Genomic DNA, 8,093 nt, shown 5'->3' with positions numbered 1-8,093 from the left:
CAATAATAATCTTCTGCAGAAGTTTTGCCTTCAATCCAGTCTTTCTTCTTCCATCCTTCTGTAATGCAAATTCAACTCTTTTCCTGGCCTTAGCAATTAGGATCGTTGCCCTGCTTAGTATCCCTATGTGTGGTCCTAAATTCTACTTTCAATTGTCTTTTCTCCAAGCAAGACTCTTTCTTTAAGATTCTCCCAGAGGTTCTAATTTATAACCACTTATTAGCTTTGCCATGTGTCCTCTTATTTCTCCTTTCCTAAACTATGATTCTTATTTGATGGAATGCAAATCTGTAAAGAGCTGATCAGTGTCAAGTAAGTATTACAGGTGTGGCGGTAGCTGCCCGCAGGTGTGTGTCTGCAGCAGCGGCCACCCTCCACCCCTATCAGCTGAGATTGGGATTCACTAAAACTAGATCTTTCTTTTCGAGGCTTATCACCAAAGAACAGCGATCACAACATGCATCGGAGGAAGCACAGGGAGATTTACACGCACCAAGTTGCTCTGTCTTTAACTTTTTTTTAAGCTAGGGCTTGAACCCCAGCCCTCACACAGAGTAAGTACACGCTAAGCTCTACCACTGAGCTTCACCCCAACCCCATGCTCAGCAATCATTCTCATTTTCCAGATCTGCAACTCCAAGCTCTACAAGTAAAGCAGCTGGCCGTGGTCCCGAATCTCATCTTAGAACCAGAGCTTTTATACTTCAAAATTTTACTCTTAGCTGGGCGTGGTGGTACACACTCATAATCCCGATACTTGGGAGGCTAAGACAGGATCGCAGGTTCACAGCAAGCCTCAGCAACTTAGTGAGCCCCTCTGCAACTTAGTGAGACCCTGTTTCAAAAACTAGAAATTAACAGCCGGGCGTGGTGGCGCACGCTTGTAATCCCAGCATTCGGGAGGCTGAGACCAGAGGATCGCGGTTCGCGGATAGCCTCAGCTACTTAGTGAGTCCCTCTGCAACTCAGTGAGACCTGGTTTCAAACTAAAGAATAAAAAATAGGGCAGGGGATGTAGCTCGGAGGTAAAATGCCCCTGGGTTCCATCCCCATACCCGCAAAAAATAAAAAAAAATAAAAAAAAATTAAAATAGAGCTAGGGGTGTCGCTCAGAGGTAGAATGCACAGGGCTTCAATCCCCAACTCCTCCCAAAATTATACTCTAGACAGTGTTACTTTGAGATCTGAATCTCACATGCAATTAGCATCACCATGCAATTAGTCACCTCCAGTGGAAGAAGTGGGAGAGGAGGGAGGGACTGAGAGCGCCCTGATGTCCACAGGAGTGACCTGGAGCACTTTTGGTCCAAGTCAGGGCCTAAGATCCAGGGTCACGTCTTGGCCGCTCAATAGATATTAGGTGGCTTTTGAACTGGACCAGTCCCTCAGACATAAATCAAAGCCTGGCTCTTTTCAATCACTGCCAGGCTCTGCTAGCAGTAAAACTGGAGAACTAAGGCCCCAATGGTCTGGGACATCTCCCGGCTTCATCTTCTGTAATGAGCGGCAGAGACAGGTCTCACTGGGGAAGCTCAAATCTGAGTCCTAGGCCCGTCGGTAAAATTACTTTCTTCTCTCACATTTAGATTACTTCTATCAAGACCTTGTTTAAAAATAAAAAAAATGAGGGCCCGGTGTGGTGGCACACACTTATAATCCCAGTACTTGGGAGGCTGAGACCCTGTCTTCGCCTCCCAAGCGCGGGGATTACAAGTGTGTGCCACCATGCCCAGCTAAATAATATTTTTTTTAATGAAAAGGGCTAGGGGTATAGCTCAAAGGTAATATGCCCCTGGGTTCAATTCCCTCTATTACCCCCCCTTTGCAAATAGGTTTAAAAGGAGAAAAATATATATCATAGGACCTGATAATTTAGACATCTGTTTAGAAGACTACCATGTCAGTATTTTTAGTCAATCTAAATTTAACATTACAAGTATAGGGTACTTAAATAAGTGATATAGTCATATGTGTGTAAGTATAGATAAATATAATATAATATAATATATATATATCCGTATACATATACATGCTGCATAGATCCATACTTCTGTAGTCAATTAGCCTTTTTTCTCCTAATCCCACCGGTTGACCAGATCAATCCAGCTCTAAACCGGTGCTGAGCCACAACCCGGCAAGTTTCAGGAACACAGGCAGCCGAATGCACCCCAGTGACTCAGTACACAGCAGCTCTGGCTCACTAGAAAGAGAACTAGACCTGGAGTGTGCAGAGCCATGTCTGAACAGTTTTCGCCACCTCTACTTGTGTGTTCTTAGGTAAGTTGAGTGAATTTCAGTTTTCTCATCTATAAAAATGAGAATAATATCGCCGAGCTCAAAAGGTTTTTAGGAAGGTTAAGAACACATGATAGTCGTACACAGCTGTAATTCCACTTGGGAGGCTGAGACAGGAGGGTCACAGGTTGAAGGCCAGTCTCAGTCTAACTTAGCATGACCCTCAGCAATTTAGTGAGACCCAATTTCAAACTAAAAAATTAAAACCTCAGTGGTAGAATGCCCCTGGGTTCGATTCCCAGTACCACAAAAAATAAATAAAAATACAAGCTGTCAAGTCCATATAGTATATATAAGCTGCTTTTATCTTCTGCTGAGTTCAATAGGAGCGACGGCGGTCCGGTGTCTGTACCTGTCTAGGGGAAATCCATCAGGGTGCTCGGGTATGTATGCTTTCAGACAACAGGAGGCTGTACATCTTTCTGTTAGGGAGCATCTAGTTTGCCACGGGCATATCTTGGGCACACAGGAAGAGGGCATGCCAACAGCAAAAGAGAAGATGCAATTGTTGTCCTCAAGGAATTTACTACTTAACCTACCCTTCCAGATAAATCATTAAACTAAAAGGCAGTTACAAAGCCACAAGTGCCACTCATAAATGAGCACAGGGGGAGTGCATGATGAACTAGACAGGTTATAGATGAGTCTGATCTGGGAGAATATCGAATTAAGAGATGATTAGCTCAGGGCTCGAAACCTCCTGGATGAAATCAGTTTTGAGAGAGGGAAAAGAATGGCTGCGAAGAAAGAAAATCTACCCAGCAACCACAGCCCTCGTAACGAGGAAGTGCCACAGGGGCTGACCTGGGAGAGGGGGACCCTGCGCCCGCCTCACAAACCTTCTCAAAGCCTCACCAAGTCAACACCATTATCTCAACTTTCCAGATGAGGAAATCGAGGCTTGGAGCTTGCACCTGAGGGTGTAGCCGTTGGAATCTAGTCCCACGTGCCTCCACAATGGCCCTGCTTCTTGTTGAGTAATCCTTGGAGCAAGTACGCAGGCTGCTAACCTATGTTGAGTCAGTCATTTTCTCTTTGAAATCTAAGGAAATGTTTTGCCCTTCAAGAGCTGTTACCTTCCTGAGCTTTTCGGCCGTCAACTCTGACCATTTTCTCCACTGGGTCAGGACCATTTTGACTGCTGTTGACTTTTTGAAGAGGTTAGCAATTCCACCAAATTTGGCCCAAATGGAAGTACGCTTGTCTTTCAAGCCTTAGATCCGTCCAGAACACACTTAGAGATCCAATTAGAGCCACTCAGAACTAACAATGCTTTGAAAGCTGGCTATTGATTAGAAATGGGAATGTCAGGTTACCTTTGCCAAACAATAAGCTCATTACAAGGCACTTCAGAGAGACTCAGGCATTAAGGCCTTGCTTTGATGGCTTTGAAAAGGCAGGGAAGGGCAACAGAACTTGGTACAAAGAGTGTTTGCCCCTCAAGTCAAAGACCAAAGATGGGAAACTCTTATCTTATGCACAAACATTTGCAGGTAGAAAGACACACATATAAATGTATTTCTGTGTGTAGATTATAACGATGTTTACTAACGAATGAGCTTTATTTCCAACCCAGTGTCTCTATTTGGGAAGAAATTATTTGCTTAATAGAAAATCTTGGAAAATACTAGTTGAGTGGACATTTAGTAACACTGACTATTCTTTGAATGCTCAGTGATGCTCTAGGCATGCCTGTGAGCACTCTGTGACTAGGTTTATATCGTCACGCTAGTACAGGGGACTTGGACACTCTCACCCAGCCCCTCTTGGTAGAGATGGCTCCTTAAGGACACCAGGGAAACTAAAGCCAAAGAAAGCAAGAAAGTAGTCACTTGCTTTTTAATAATCTGTATTGTTTGTTTATTTGTCTGTTTTCCAGAGTTATGTATCCCCTTAATGTCCAGGGAGGCTGCTTGAGGGGGATGAAGATGGAGGAGTGGGTGGCCCCAGTGCCAGGCTGGCCGTGCTTCACAGGCTTGTAGGTGATGGAAAACTCGCCCAGGTAGTAGCCGATCATCTCAGGCTTAATCTCCACCAGGTTCAAGGTCTTGCCATTGTAGACGCCAACCATGCCAACCACCCTCTCTGGCAGGATGATCATGTCGTGCGGGTGGGTCTTTACCACCTCTGGCTTCTCCATGGGCCGCACCCCTTCTTGGCCATGCACAGGAGCTTTAGCAGCAAGTGTTGCTTCTGCCGCAATCCGCGACTCGCCTGGGGGACTGGCTTGCCCTGTACAGCTGTATCAGCTGCTCATAGCCAGGAGCTGGACGAGGTTCATGCCATGGTAGGCGAACTTGTGGAAGGTCTGCTGCCGCTGCTGCTCCAATTCCATCTTGCCAGTTCTTCAGAAGAAAAAAAAAGCAATAATTGGTATTCTTAGTTTCCACAAAGTTGCTTCTCCAACAAGACTACATTGGCTTACATCCACACATATTTAAAGCCACACTAAGATACTGTGGCATAAGTGTGTATACATATACATCTTTATTAATTCAATAACACAAAAAATTCTGAGCACCTACTAAATGCCAGGCATTGTTCTGGATGCTTGGGATGTAAGAAGAAACAAAACCAAGATCCTGCCTTATGAAGCTTTATACTAGTGGGGAAGAATTCATTTAAAAAATTTTATTGGTGCATTGTATTCATACATCATATTGGGGTAAAAGACTTGTGTGGACATACATGTGCACATCGCCCATTTAGCCCCTACCCAGTTCCCACCCCATTCCCTCCCCATCCCTCCTTCCCATGCTTGGCTTAGTGATTGACTTCGATATGTTTAAGTACATTGTGTGTTTAGAGAATTTCCTTCTTCCCCCTTCCATCCCCTCATTTAGGTTGTCTTGTTTGCTCCTCTATAGGATTTCCTTTTTCATCTAGAGTTCCTCCTAGGACCCATTTGTAGGACATTATGCTAAGTGAATCGGTCAAAAAAAAAGAATTCATTTTTTAATTTTCAATTTTTATTTATGTATTTATTTACTTTTGTGGTATTGGAGATTGGACCCAGAGGCACTCTACCACTGAGTTACATCCCCAGCCCTGTTTTTTTAAATTTTGAGACGGGGTCTGCTAAATTACCCAGACTGGCCTCAGGCTTGCCACCCTCCTGACTCAGCCTCCCAAGTAGCAGGGATGACAGTGTGATCCTCCATGTCCAGTTAGTAGGGAGGAGCTGGGGAGAATGACAAGTAAAAACAAATATAAAAATAAACAAAATGTTAAAAGGCAATAAGGAGGACAAGCAAAATAAGTCAAGCAGGTTAGCTGAATGGGGGCCAGCCTGCCCGCAGGGGCAGGGAGGCACCTGACTGCGGGCTCCATGGAGTGGCTGGTGGAGATCTCCTTGGGACGGTGCGATTTCACCAAAGACAAAGAGGAGAGGGCTTTATCCAGTGGATATGGAGGGAAAGTCTTCTATGCAGACAGAACCATGCAGAGCAAAGGCCCTGACACGTCTGGCGTGGGAGAGAAGGAGCAGAGATCGCTGTGACTGAAGATAAAGTCAAGGGGAAACGAAGTAGCGAGGTTGACTTCCTACTTTCTGATCATGAGAGTGCTTTTTAAACTTTTTATAAAGCTGAGAGTGAAGATGATTTACATTGAAGGAGATTTATGTACTGATCTATAAATATCAATGAACACAACATAGTTCAGTAAGAGTAGGTAACAGGATGTATTTATACATAAAAATGGGGGTTATTGGGAAATAAACCCCACAGGTTTTCTATTTCTATGCTGTATCCCTAGTCTTTTTTTTTTTTTTTGAAATGGGGTCTTGCTAAGTTGCTGAGGCTGGCCTCAAGCTATGATCCTCCTGTCTTAGCCTCCTAAGTACTGGGGTTACAGGTATGTGCCACTGTGCCTGGCTTCATAGGATTCTTTCTTTCTTCTTTCCTTTCTTCCTTCCTTTCTCTCTTTCTGTATTTATTTATTTATTTATTTATTTATTTATTTAGTGGTACTGGGGACTGAACCCAGGGACATTCTACCTCCAAGCTACACCCCAGCCCTATTTTTAAAATTATTTATTTTGTCTCACTAAGTTGCAGAGGGCCTCACTAAGTAGCTGAGGCTGCCTGTGAACCACAATCCTCATATCTCAGCCTCTCAAGTACTGGGATTACAAGCATGTGCCACCACAGCCAGCTCATAGGATTCTTTTAAATTAGAAAAAAAAAAAAAGATGTGCTGGGCATGGTGGCACAGGCCTGTAATCCCAGTATTTGGGAGGCTGAGACAGGAGGATTGCAGGCTCCAGGACAGCTTCAGCAATTTAGCAAGATCATCCTCAGCAACCTAGTAAGACCCTGTTTCAAAAATACAAAATGGGCTGGGAGTGTGGCTTGGAGACAGAAAGCCCCTGGGTTTAATCCTCACACTTAAAAAATTGAGGGACAAAAAGTATCTATCCTTTAAATACCAACTTTGGATTGCAGGTTTGCTGAAAGTAGGGAGTTTACCTTTGTGACCAGAGAAAGCAGCATAGTGTCCCTGTAGGCACCCAGTAAACATGATCGGAGTTACTGATGTTTAATTATTCCTGTCTCTTGCTGAATGAGTTTCTCTATTCCCAACACTTTGCCTGTGCACCTGTGCCAGCCCTTTGAATGTCTCTGTAGTGATCCAGAATGTCTCCCCGTTCACAGTTCAACTCCATGAACAACACGAGCATTAACCGACCCTGTCGCTGCTTCCCCCTTCTCAGGAACACAGCCTGTTCTCTAGGGTTTCTATGGGGATCTTTCTTCCCACTGAATTATGCCCACTGGTTATCCATGGCTTAAATGTTGAGATGTTTCCCCATCTTTCGATCGTTTTGATATCAGTTTCTCTACCTGCTTCGTTCCAGCAGATGCCTGCCACTAAGTTACCTGAGGGATTTCCATCCAGAAGCTCATATACGTCTTAGACTCTCAGTCCCAGGAACAACTTCTCAGCTGTCCCTCTGGTGGGAAGCTCAGCTCCCATCAAGCAGACCCTGCTTCCTACTGGCTTTGATGAATGACCCACAGGGGCCATGCCAATCCCTGGACGATCACAGAGCGCCCTCTCGGTGAGAAACATCTTCAAGGGCTCTCATCTGTCGTGCCACCTCTGCCCTATACGAACAGATTAATTCAGTTTCACTTGGCACCGTTCTGCTATTTTCATTCTTCAAATCCTAAAAATGCACATACACTTTGACCGTTCAATAGTCCACAGCGCTGGAGCTGAGGCTGAGGCTGCGCTGTGCGTCAGCTCCTTGACAGGCACCTCCAAGATCAGCGCAGATGGGGCGCACAGCAGCCACATGGGGTCAGAGCTGGCCACTCCACCGTCTGGGTGGTCTACCGACTCAGAAGACCTTGTCTGCCTCTTGCTGAGTTCATCACCATGTTAAATTTCTCTGTTAGCCTAGTCCAGGCACTGCATCTTTGCCTTTTTTAATTCAAAATCATACAGCTTATATCCTTCTTAAATGATTACTCCTTTTGGCCTGCTAGTATAATTACTGAAATGATCCTGCCACATTTGATTTATGGCTATTAAAAGGAGCAGCACAGCTGGGTGTGGTGGCACGCACCTGGGATCCCAGTATTTGGGAGGCTGAGACAGGAGAATCACGGGCTTGTGGCAGCCTCAGCAACTTAATGAGCATTGAGACCTTGTTTCATGATAAATCAAAAGGGCTGGAGGTGTAGCTTGGAGGTAGAATGGCCCTGGGTTCAGTCCCTAGTACGGCACACACAAAAAGCAACACAATGGACATGACCACCAGAAAATCGTTCAAGCTGGGTTATCACTATCAC

At 44.8% G+C, this 8,093-nt stretch overlaps 1 pseudogene across 1 annotated transcript; it reads right to left on the bottom strand.

Annotated features, from left to right (window-relative positions):
- Positions 1 to 4,123: 4,123 nt before the first annotated feature.
- Positions 4,124 to 7,596, bottom strand: LOC308258632 (small ribosomal subunit protein uS19-like; annotated as a pseudogene). Its single transcript has 2 exons — positions 7,482 to 7,596; positions 4,124 to 4,561 (listed from the first exon to the last, which is right to left on the bottom strand). The product of its transcript is annotated as a small ribosomal subunit protein uS19-like (transcript).
- Positions 7,597 to 8,093: the final 497 nt, after the last annotated feature.

The sequence above is a fragment of the Muscardinus avellanarius genome, assembly GCF_963383645.1.
Source record: "Muscardinus avellanarius genome assembly, chromosome: 2".
Classification (NCBI taxonomy): domain Eukaryota; kingdom Metazoa; phylum Chordata; class Mammalia; order Rodentia; family Gliridae; genus Muscardinus; species Muscardinus avellanarius.
Note: the sequence above shows the minus strand (reverse complement) of the source record. Positions and strands in the feature narration are given on the sequence as shown.